The 12840-nt window shown below is 47.7% G+C and overlaps 1 protein-coding gene across 1 annotated transcript in view; it reads left to right on the top strand.

Annotated features, from left to right (window-relative positions):
- Positions 1–12840, top strand: part of polq (polymerase (DNA directed), theta) — a 119378-nt gene that overhangs the window by 100512 nt on the left and 6026 nt on the right. The window lies entirely within an intron of this gene.

Raw genomic sequence — 12840 nt, 5'->3', positions numbered from 1 at the left:
ACCTTTAACCCCTGACCTTATACAGGTACTTAACACTGATGTCTTATAGCCTTTATAAAGCGTCCTATAACCTTCATAAAACATTGTAACCATATAAATAGAAAGGGAATGGAACCCTGGACAGGTAAACTAGTAATGGCTGCCAGTCCACCCATTATGGTAAACTAGCCATGGCTGCCAGTCCACCCATTATGGTAAACTAGTAATGGCTGCCAGTCCACCCATTATGGTAAACTAGCCATGGCTGCCAGTCCACCCATTATGGTAAACTAGTAATGGCTTCCAGTCCACCCATTATGGTAAACTAGTAATGGCTGCCAGTCCACCCATTATGGTAAACTAGCCATGGCTGCCAGTCCACCCATTATGGTAAACTAGTAATGGCTGCCAGTCCACCCATTATGGTAAACTAGTAATGGCTGCCAGTCCACCCATTATGGTAAACTAGCCATGGCTGCCAGTCCACCCATTATGGTAAACTAGTAATGGCTGCCAGTCCACCCATTATGGTAAACTAGCCATGGCTGCCAGTCCACCCATTATGGTAAACTAGTAATGGCTTCCAGTCCACCCATTATGGTAAACTAGTAATGGCTGCCAGTCCACCCATTATGGTAAACTAGCCATGGCTGCCAGTCCACCCATTATGGTAAACTAGTAATGGCTGCCAGTCCACCCATTATGGTAAACTAGTAATGGCTGCCAGTCCACCCATTATGGTAAACTAGCCATGGCTGCCAGTCCACCCATTATGGTAAACTAGTAATGGCTGCCAGTCCACCCATTATGGTAAACTAGTACCTCATGGCTGCCAGTCCACCCATTATGGTAAACTAGCCATGGCTGCCAGTCCACCCATTATGGTAAACTAGCCATGGCTGCCAGTCCACCCATTATGGTAAACTAGTAATGGCTGCCAGTCCACCCATTATGGTAAACTAGCCATGGCTGCCAGTCCACCCATTATGGTAAACTAGCCATGGCTGCCAGTCCACCCATTATGGTAAACTAGCCATGGCTGCCAGTCCACCCATTATGGTAAACTAGTAATGGCTGCCAGTCCACCCATTATGGTAAACTAGTAATGGCTGCCAGTCCACCCATTATGGTAAACTAGCCATGGCTGCCAGTCCACCCATTATGGTAAACTAGTAATGGCTTCCAGTCCACCCATTATGGTAAACTAGTAATGGCTGCCAGTCCACCCATTATGGTAAACTAGCCATGGCTTCCAGTCCACCCATTATGGTAAACTAGTAATGGCTTCCAGTCCACCCATTATGGTAAACTAGTAATGGCTGCCAGTCCACCCATTATGGTAAACTAGTAATGGCTGCCAGTCCACCCATTATGGTAAACTAGTAATGGCTGCCAGTCCACCCATTATGGTAAACTAGTAATGGCTTCCAGTCCACCCATTATGGTAAACTAGTAATGGCTGCCAGTCCACCCATTATGGTAAACTAGTAATGGCTGCCAGTCCACCCATTATGGTAAACTAGCCATGGCTGCCAGTCCACCCATTATGGTAAACTAGCCAATGGCTGCCAGTCCACCCATTATGGTAAACTAGCCATGGCTGCCAGTCCACCCATTATGGTAAACTAGTAATGGCTGCCAGTCCACCCATTATGGTAAACTAGCCATGGCTGCCAGTCCACCCATTATGGTAAACTAGCCATGGCTGCCAGTCCACCCATTATGGTAAACTAGTAATGGCTGCCAGTCCACCCATTATGGTAAACTAGTAATGGCTTCCAGTCCACCCATTATGGTAAACTAGTAATGGCTTCCAGTCCACCCATTATGGTAAACTAGTAATGGCTTCCAGTCCACCCATTATGGTAAACTAGCCATGGCTGCCAGTCCACCCATTATGGTAAACTAGCCATGGCTGCCAGTCCACCCATTATGGTAAACTAGTAATGGCTGCCAGTCCACCCATTATGGTAAACTAGTAATGGCTGCCAGTCCACCCATTATGGTAAACTAGTAATGGCTGCCAGTCCACCCATTATGGTAAACTAGTAATGGCTGCCAGTCCACCCATTATGGTAAACTAGTAATGGCTGCCAGTCCACCCATTATGGTAAACTAGCCATGGCTGCCAGTCCACCCATTATGGTAAACTAGCCATGGCTGCCAGTCCACCCATTATGGTAAACTAGCCATGGCTGCCAGTCCACCCATTATGGTAAACTAGTAATGGCTGCCAGTCCACCCATTATGGTAAACTAGCCATGGCTGCCAGTCCACCCATTATGGTAAACTAGTAATGGCTGCCAGTCCACCCATTATGGTAAACTAGCCATGGCTGCCAGTCCACCCATTATGGTAAACTAGCCATGGCTGCCAGTCCACCCATTATGGTAAACTAGCCATGGCTGCCAGTCCACCCATTATGGTAAACTAGTAATGGCTGCCAGTCCACCCATTATGGTAAACTAGCCATGGCTGCCAGTCCACCCATTATGGTAAACTAGTAATGGCTGCCAGTCCACCCATTATGGTAAACTAGTCATGGCTGCCAGTCCACCCATTATGGTAAACTAGCCATGGCTGCCAGTCCACCCATTATGGTAAACTAGTAATGGCTGCCAGTCCACCCATTATGGTAAACTAGCCATGGCTGCCAGTCCACCCATTATGGTAAACTAGTAATGGCTGCCAGTCCACCCATTATGGTAAACTAGTAATGGCTGCCAGTCCACCCATTATGGTAAACTAGTAATGGCTGCCAGTCCACCCATTATGGTAAACTAGCAATGGCTGCCAGTCCACCCATTATGGTAAACTAGTAATGGCTGCCAGTCCACCCATTATGGTAAACTAGCCATGGCTGCCAGTCCACCCATTATGGTAAACTAGTAATGGCTGCCAGTCCACCCATTATGGTAAACTAGCCATGGCTGCCAGTCCACCCATTATGGTAAACTAGTAATGGCTGCCAGTCCACCCATTATGGTAAACTAGCCATGGCTGCCAGTCCACCCATTATGGTAAACTAGTAATGGCTGCCAGTCCACCCATTATGGTAAACTAGCCATGGCTGCCAGTCCACCCATTATGGTAAACTAGCCATGGCTGCCAGTCCACCCATTATGGTAAACTAGTAATGGCTGCCAGTCCACCCATTATGGTAAACTAGCCATGGCTGCCAGTCCACCCATTATGGTAAACTAGTAATGGCTGCCAGTCCACCCATTATGGTAAACTAGCCATGGCTGCCAGTCCACTGTAAACCAGGCCCCCACCCATTATGGTAAACTAGTCATGGCTGCCAGTCCACCCATTATGGTAAACTAGTAATGGCTGCCAGTCCACCCATTATGGTAAACTAGCCATGGCTGCCAGTCCACCCATTATGGTAAACTAGTAATGGCTGCCAGTCCACCCATTATGGTAAACTAGTAATGGCTGCCAGTCCACCCATTATGGTAAACTAGTAATGGCTGCCAGTCCACCCATTATGGTAAACTAGCCATGGCTGCCAGTCCACCCATTATGGTAAACTAGTAATGGCTGCCAGTCCACCCATTATGGTAAACTAGTCATGGCTGCCAGTCCACCCATTATGGTAAACTAGTAATGGCTGCCAGTCCACCCATTATGGTAAACTAGTCATGGCTGCCAGTCCACCCATTATGGTAAACTAGTAATGGCTGCCAGTCCACCCATTATGGTAAACTAGTAATGGCTGCCAGTCCACCCATTATGGTAAACTAGCAATGGCTGCCAGTCCACCCATTATGGTAAACTAGTAATGGCTGCCAGTCCACCCATTATGGTAAACTAGCCATGGCTGCCAGTCCACCCATTATGGTAAACTAGTAATGGCTGCCAGTCCACCCATTATGGTAAACTAGTCATGGCTGCCAGTCCACCCATTATGGTAAACTAGTAATGGCTGCCAGTCCACCCATTATGGTAAACTAGCCATGGCTGCCAGTCCACCCATTATGGTAAACTAGTAATGGCTGCCAGTCCACCCATTATGGTAAACTAGCCATGGCTGCCAGTCCACCCATTATGGTAAACTAGTAATGGCTGCCAGTCCACCCATTATGGTAAACTAGCAATGGCTGCCAGTCCACCCATTATGGTAAACTAGCCATGGCTGCCAGTCCACCCATTATGGTAAACTAGCAATGGCTGCCAGTCCACCCATTATGGTAAACTAGTAATGGCTGCCAGTCCACCCATTATGGTAAACTAGTAATGGCTGCCAGTCCACCCATTATGGTAAACTAGTAATGGCTGCCAGTCCACCCATTATGGTAAACTAGCCATGGCTGCCAGTCCACCCATTATGGTAAACTAGTAATGGCTGCCAGTCCACCCATTATGGTAAACTAGCCATGGCTGCCAGTCCACCCATTATGGTAAACTAGTAATGGCTGCCAGTCCACCCATTATGGTAAACTAGTCATGGCTGCCAGTCCACCCATTATGGTAAACTAGTAATGGCTGCCAGTCCACCCATTATGGTAAACTAGTAATGGCTGCCAGTCCACCCATTATGGTAAACTAGCCATGGCTGCCAGTCCACCCATTATGGTAAACTAGTAATGGCTGCCAGTCCACCCATTATGGTAAACTAGCAATGGCTGCCAGTCCACCCATTATGGTAAACTAGCCACTATGCTTCAGTCCACCCATTATGGTAAACTAGCAATGGCTGCCAGTCCACCCATTATGGTAAACTAGTAATGGCTGCCAGTCCACCCATTATGGTAAACTAGTCATGGCTGCCAGTCCACCCATTATGGTAAACTAGCAATGGCTGCCAGTCCACCCATTATGGTAAACTAGTCATGGCTGCCAGTCCACCCATTATGGTAAACTAGCAATGGCTGCCAGTCCACCCATTATGGTAAACTAGTAATGGCTTCCAGTCCACCCATTATGGTAAACTAGTCATGGCTGCCAGTCCACCCATTATGGTAAACTAGTAATGGCTGCCAGTCCACCCATTATGGTAAACTAGTAATGGCTGCCAGTCCACCCATTATGGTAAACTAGCCATGGCTGCCAGTCCACCCATTATGGTAAACTAGTAATGGCTTCCAGTCCACCCATTATGGTAAACTAGCCATGGCTTCCAGTCCACCCATTATGGTAAACTAGTAATGGCTGCCAGTCCACCCATTATGGTAAACTAGTCATGGCTGCCAGTCCACCCATTATGGTAAACTAGTCATGGCTGCCAGTCCACCCATTATGGTAAACTAGTAATGGCTGCCAGTCCACCCATTATGGTAAACTAGTCATGGCTGCCAGTCCACCCATTATGGTAAACTAGCAATGGCTGCCAGTCCACCCATTATGGTAAACTAGTAATGGCTTCCAGTCCACCCATTATGGTAAACTAGCCTGGCTGCCAGTCCACCCATTATGGTAAACTAGTAATGGCTGCCAGTCCACCCATTATGGTAAACTAGCCATGGCTTCCAGTCCACCCATTATGGTAAACTAGTAATGGCTGCCAGTCCACCCATTATGGTAAACTAGTAATGGCTTCCAGTCCACCCATTATGGTAAACTAGTCATGGCTGCCAGTCCACCCATTATGGTAAACTAGTAATGGCTTCCAGTCCACCCATTATGGTAAACTAGCCATGGCTGCCAGTCCACCCATTATGGTAAACTAGTAATGGCTGCCAGTCCACCCATTATGGTAAACTAGTAATGGCTGCCAGTCCACCCATTATGGTAAACTAGTAATGGCTGCCAGTCCACCCATTATGGTAAACTAGTAATGGCTGCCAGTCCACCCATTATGGTAAACTAGCCATGGCTTCCAGTCCACCCATTATGGTAAACTAGCCATGGCTGCCAGTCCACCCATTATGGTAAACTAGCCATGGCTGCCAGTCCACCCATTATGGTAAACTAGCCATGGCTTCCAGTCCACCCATTATGGTAAACTAGCCATGGCTTCCAGTCCACCCATTATGGTAAACTAGTAATGGCTTCCAGTCCACCCATTATGGTAAACTAGCCATGGCTGCCAGTCCACCCATTATGGTAAACTAGCAATGGCTGCCAGTCCACCCATTATGGTAAACTAGCCATGGCTGCCAGTCCACCCATTATGGTAAACTAGTAATGGCTGCCAGTCCACCCATTATGGTAAACTAGTAATGGCTGCCAGTCCACCCATTATGGTAAACTAGCCATGGCTGCCAGTCCACCCATTATGGTAAACTAGCCATGGCTGCCAGTCCACCCATTATGGTAAACTAGCAATGGCTGCCAGTCCACCCATTATGGTAAACTAGTAATGGCTGCCAGTCCACCCATTATGGTAAACTAGCCATGGCTGCCAGTCCACCCATTATGGTAAACTAGTAATGGCTGCCAGTCCACCCATTATGGTAAACTAGTAATGGCTGCCAGTCCACCCATTATGGTAAACTAGTAATGGCTTCCAGTCCACCCATTATGGTAAACTAGCCATGGCTGCCAGTCCACCCATTATGGTAAACTAGTAATGGCTGCCAGTCCACCCATTATGGTAAACTAGCCATGGCTGCCAGTCCACCCATTATGGTAAACTAGTAATGGCTGCCAGTCCACCCATTATGGTAAACTAGTCATGGCTGCCAGTCCACCCATTATGGTAAACTAGTAATGGCTGCCAGTCCACCCATTATGGTAAACTAGCCAATGGCTGCCAGTCCACCCATTATGGTAAACTAGTCATGGCTGCCAGTCCACCCATTATGGTAAACTAGCCATGGCTGCCAGTCCACCCATTATGGTAAACTAGTAATGGCTGCCAGTCCACCCATTATGGTAAACTAGCCAATGGCTGCCAGTCCACCCATTATGGTAAACTAGTAATGGCTGCCAGTCCACCCATTATGGTAAACTAGCCATGGCTGCCAGTCCACCCATTATGGTAAACTAGTAATGGCTGCCAGTCCACCCATTATGGTAAACTAGCCATGGCTGCCAGTCCACCCATTATGGTAAACTAGCAATGGCTGCCAGTCCACCCATTATGGTAAACTAGTCATGGCTGCCAGTCCACCCATTATGGTAAACTAGTAATGGCTGCCAGTCCACCCATTATGGTAAACTAGTCATGGCTGCCAGTCCACCCATTATGGTAAACTAGCAATGGCTGCCAGTCCACCCATTATGGTAAACTAGCCATGGCTGCCAGTCCACCCATTATGGTAAACTAGTAATGGCTGCCAGTCCACCCATTATGGTAAACTAGCCATGGCTGCCAGTCCACCCATTATGGTAAACTAGTAATGGCTGCCAGTCCACCCATTATGGTAAACTAGTAATGGCTGCCAGTCCACCCATTATGGTAAACTAGTAATGGCTGCCAGTCCACCCATTATGGTAAACTAGTAATGGCTGCCAGTCCACCCATTATGGTAAACTAGCCATGGCTGCCAGTCCACCCATTATGGTAAACTAGTCATGGCTGCCAGTCCACCCATTATGGTAAACTAGTCATGGCTGCCAGTCCACCCATTATGGTAAACTAGTAATGGCTGCCAGTCCACCCATTATGGTAAACTAGCCATGGCTGCCAGTCCACCCATTATGGTAAACTAGTAATGGCTGCCAGTCCACCCATTATGGTAAACTAGCCCTGGCTGCCAGTCCACCCATTATGGTAAACTAGTAATGGCTGCCAGTCCACCCATTATGGTAAACTAGCCATGGCTGCCAGTCCACCCATTATGGTAAACTAGCCATGGCTGCCAGTCCACCCATTATGGTAAACTAGCAATGGCTGCCAGTCCACCCATTATGGTAAACTAGTAATGGCTGCCAGTCCACCCATTATGGTAAACTAGTAATGGCTGCCAGTCCACCCATTATGGTAAACTAGTAATGGCTGCCAGTCCACCCATTATGGTAAACTAGCCATGGCTGCCAGTCCACCCATTATGGTAAACTAGTAATGGCTGCCAGTCCACCCATTATGGTAAACTAGCCATGGCTGCCAGTCCACCCATTATGGTAAACTAGTAATGGCTGCCAGTCCACCCATTATGGTAAACTAGCAATGGCTGCCAGTCCACCCATTATGGTAAACTAGCATGGCTGCCAGTCCACCCATTATGGTAAACTAGTAATGGCTGCCAGTCCACCCATTATGGTAAACTAGCCATGGCTGCCAGTCCACCCATTATGGTAAACTAGTAATGGCTGCCAGTCCACCCATTATGGTAAACTAGCCATGGCTGCCAGTCCACCCATTATGGTAAACTAGTAATGGCTGCCAGTCCACCCATTATGGTAAACTAGCCATGGCTGCCAGTCCACCCATTATGGTAAACTAGTAATGGCTGCCAGTCCACCCATTATGGTAAACTAGCAATGGCTGCCAGTCCACCCATTATGGTAAACTAGCCATGGCTGCCAGTCCACCCATTATGGTAAACTAGTAATGGCTGCCAGTCCACCCATTATGGTAAACTAGCCATGGCTGCCAGTCCACCCATTATGGTAAACTAGTAATGGCTGCCAGTCCACCCATTATGGTAAACTAGCCATGGCTGCCAGTCCACCCATTATGGTAAACTAGTAATGGCTGCCAGTCCACCCATTATGGTAAACTAGCCATGGCTGCCAGTCCACCCATTATGGTAAACTAGTAATGGCTGCCAGTCCACCCATTATGGTAAACTAGCCATGGCTGCCAGTCCACCCATTATGGTAAACTAGCAATGGCTGCCAGTCCACCCATTATGGTAAACTAGTAATGGCTGCCAGTCCACCCATTATGGTAAACTAGTAATGGCTGCCAGTCCACCCATTATGGTAAACTAGTAATGGCTGCCAGTCCACCCATTATGGTAAACTAGCCATGGCTGCCAGTCCACCCATTATGGTAAACTAGCCATGGCTGCCAGTCCACCCATTATGGTAAACTAGTAATGGCTGCCAGTCCACCCATTATGGTAAACTAGTAATGGCTGCCAGTCCACCCATTATGGTAAACTAGCCATGGCTGCCAGTCCACCCATTATGGTAAACTAGTCATGGCTGCCAGTCCACCCATTATGGTAAACTAGCCATGGCTGCCAGTCCACCCATTATGGTAAACTAGTAATGGCTGCCAGTCCACCCATTATGGTAAACTAGTCATGGCTGCCAGTCCACCCATTATGGTAAACTAGTAATGGCTGCCAGTCCACCCATTATGGTAAACTAGCAATGGCTGCCAGTCCACCCATTATGGTAAACTAGTAATGGCTGCCAGTCCACCCATTATGGTAAACTAGCCATGGCTGCCAGTCCACCCATTATGGTAAACTAGTAATGGCTGCCAGTCCACCCATTATGGTAAACTAGCCATGGCTGCCAGTCCACCCATTATGGTAAACTAGTAATGGCTGCCAGTCCACCCATTATGGTAAACTAGCCATGGCTGCCAGTCCACCCATTATGGTAAACTAGTAATGGCTGCCAGTCCACCCATTATGGTAAACTAGCCATGGCTGCCAGTCCACCCATTATGGTAAACTAGTAATGGCTGCCAGTCCACCCATTATGGTAAACTAGCCATGGCTGCCAGTCCACCCATTATGGTAAACTAGTAATGGCTGCCAGTCCACCCATTATGGTAAACTAGTAATGGCTGCCAGTCCACCCATTATGGTAAACTAGCCATGGCTGCCAGTCCACCCATTATGGTAAACTAGCCATGGCTGCCAGTCCACCCATTATGGTAAACTAGTAATGGCTGCCAGTCCACCCATTATGGTAAACTAGTAATGGCTGCCAGTCCACCCATTATGGTAAACTAGTAATGGCTGCCAGTCCACCCATTATGGTAAACTAGTAATGGCTGCCAGTCCACCCATTATGGTAAACTAGCTAATGGCTGCCAGTCCACCCATTATGGTAAACTAGTCATGGCTGCCAGTCCACCCATTATGGTAAACTAGTCATGGCTGCCAGTCCACCCATTATGGTAAACTAGTAATGGCTGCCAGTCCACCCATTATGGTAAACTAGTAATGGCTGCCAGTCCACCCATTATGGTAAACTAGTAATGGCTGCCAGTCCACCCATTATGGTAAACTAGTAATGGCTGCCAGTCCACCCATTATGGTAAACTAGTAATGGCTTCCAGTCCACCCATTATGGTAAACTAGCCATGGCTTCCAGTCCACCCATTATGGTAAACTAGTAATGGCTTCCAGTCCACCCATTATGGTAAACTAGTAATGGCTTCCAGTCCACCCATTATGGTAAACTAGCCATGGCTGCCAGTCCACCCATTATGGTAAACTAGTAATGGCTGCCAGTCCACCCATTATGGTAAACTAGCCATGGCTGCCAGTCCACCCATTATGGTAAACTAGTAATGGCTGCCAGTCCACCCATTATGGTAAACTAGTAATGGCTGCCAGTCCACCCATTATGGTAAACTAGTAATGGCTGCCAGTCCACCCATTATGGTAAACTAGCCATGGCTGCCAGTCCACCCATTATGGTAAACTAGTAATGGCTTCCAGTCCACCCATTATGGTAAACTAGCCATGGCTGCCAGTCCACCCATTATGGTAAACTAGCCATGGCTGCCAGTCCACCCATTATGGTAAACTAGTAATGGCTGCCAGTCCACCCATTATGGTAAACTAGTAATGGCTTCCAGTCCACCCATTATGGTAAACTAGTAATGGCTTCCAGTCCACCCATTATGGTAAACTAGCCATGGCTGCCAGTCCACCCATTATGGTAAACTAGCCATGGCTGCCAGTCCACCCATTATGGTAAACTAGTAATGGCTGCCAGTCCACCCATTATGGTAAACTAGTAATGGCTGCCAGTCCACCCATTATGGTAAACTAGTAATGGCTGCCAGTCCACCCATTATGGTAAACTAGTAATGGCTGCCAGTCCACCCATTATGGTAAACTAGTAATGGCTGCCAGTCCACCCATTATGGTAAACTAGTAATGGCTGCCAGTCCACCCATTATGGTAAACTAGCCATGGCTGCCAGTCCACCCATTATGGTAAACTAGCCATGGCTGCCAGTCCACCCATTATGGTAAACTAGCCATGGCTGCCAGTCCACCCATTATGGTAAACTAGTAATGGCTGCCAGTCCACCCATTATGGTAAACTAGCATGGCTGCCAGTCCACCCATTATGGTAAACTAGTAATGGCTGCCAGTCCACCCATTATGGTAAACTAGCCATGGCTGCCAGTCCACCCATTATGGTAAACTAGTAATGGCTGCCAGTCCACCCATTATGGTAAACTAGCCATGGCTGCCAGTCCACCCATTATGGTAAACTAGCCATGGCTGCCAGTCCACCCATTATGGTAAACTAGTAATGGCTGCCAGTCCACCCATTATGGTAAACTAGTAATGGCTGCCAGTCCACCCATTATGGTAAACTAGCCATGGCTGCCAGTCCACCCATTATGGTAAACTAGCCATGGCTGCCAGTCCACCCATTATGGTAAACTAGTAATGGCTGCCAGTCCACCCATTATGGTAAACTAGTAATGGCTGCCAGTCCACCCATTATGGTAAACTAGCCATGGCTGCCAGTCCACCCATTATGGTAAACTAGTAATGGCTGCCAGTCCACCCATTATGGTAAACTAGCCATGGCTGCCAGTCCACCCATTATGGTAAACTAGTAATGGCTGCCAGTCCACCCATTATGGTAAACTAGCCATGGCTGCCAGTCCACCCATTATGGTAAACTAGTAATGGCTGCCAGTCCACCCATTATGGTAAACTAGTAATGGCTGCCAGTCCACCCATTATGGTAAACTAGCAATGGCTGCCAGTCCACCCATTATGGTAAACTAGTAATGGCTGCCAGTCCACCCATTATGGTAAACTAGTAATGGCTTCCAGTCCACCCATTATGGTAAACTAGTAATGGCTTCCAGTCCACCCATTATGGTAAACTAGTAATGGCTTCCAGTCCACCCATTATGGTAAACTAGCCATGGCTGCCAGTCCACCCATTATGGTAAACTAGTAATGGCTGCCAGTCCACCCATTATGGTAAACTAGCCAATGGCTGCCAGTCCACCCATTATGGTAAACTAGCCATGGCTGCCAGTCCACCCATTATGGTAAACTAGCCATGGCTTCCAGTCCACCCATTATGGTAAACTAGTAATGGCTGCCAGTCCACCCATTATGGTAAACTAGTAATGGCTGCCAGTCCACCCATTATGGTAAACTAGCCATGGCTGCCAGTCCACCCATTATGGTAAACTAGTAATGGCTGCCAGTCCACCCATTATGGTAAACTAGCCATGGCTGCCAGTCCACCCATTATGGTAAACTAGTAATGGCTGCCAGTCCACCCATTATGGTAAACTAGTAATGGCTTCCAGTCCACCCATTATGGTAAACTAGTAATGGCTGCCAGTCCACCCATTATGGTAAACTAGCCATGGCTTCCAGTCCACCCATTATGGTAAACTAGCCATGGCTGCCAGTCCACCCATTATGGTAAACTAGTAATGGCTGCCAGTCCACCCATTATGGTAAACTAGCCATGGCTGCCAGTCCACCCATTATGGTAAACTAGCCATGGCTGCCAGTCCACCCATTATGGTAAACTAGTAATGGCTGCCAGTCCACCCATTATGGTAAACTAGTAATGGCTGCCAGTCCACCCATTATGGTAAACTAGCCATGGCTGCCAGTCCACCCATTATGGTAAACTAGCCATGGCTGCCAGTCCACCCATTATGGTAAACTAGTAATGGCTGCCAGTCCACCCATTATGGTAAACTAGCCATGGCTGCCAGTCCACCCATTATGGTAAACTAGTAATGGCTGCCAGTCCACCCATTATGGTAAACTAGTAATGGCTGCCA

The sequence above is a fragment of the Coregonus clupeaformis genome, unplaced genomic scaffold (assembly GCF_020615455.1).
Source record: "Coregonus clupeaformis isolate EN_2021a unplaced genomic scaffold, ASM2061545v1 scaf0117, whole genome shotgun sequence".
NCBI classification, from domain to species: Eukaryota; Metazoa; Chordata; class Actinopteri; order Salmoniformes; family Salmonidae; genus Coregonus; species Coregonus clupeaformis.
The sequence above is the reverse complement of the archived record's forward strand: the minus strand, read 5'-3'. Positions and strand labels throughout refer to the sequence as shown.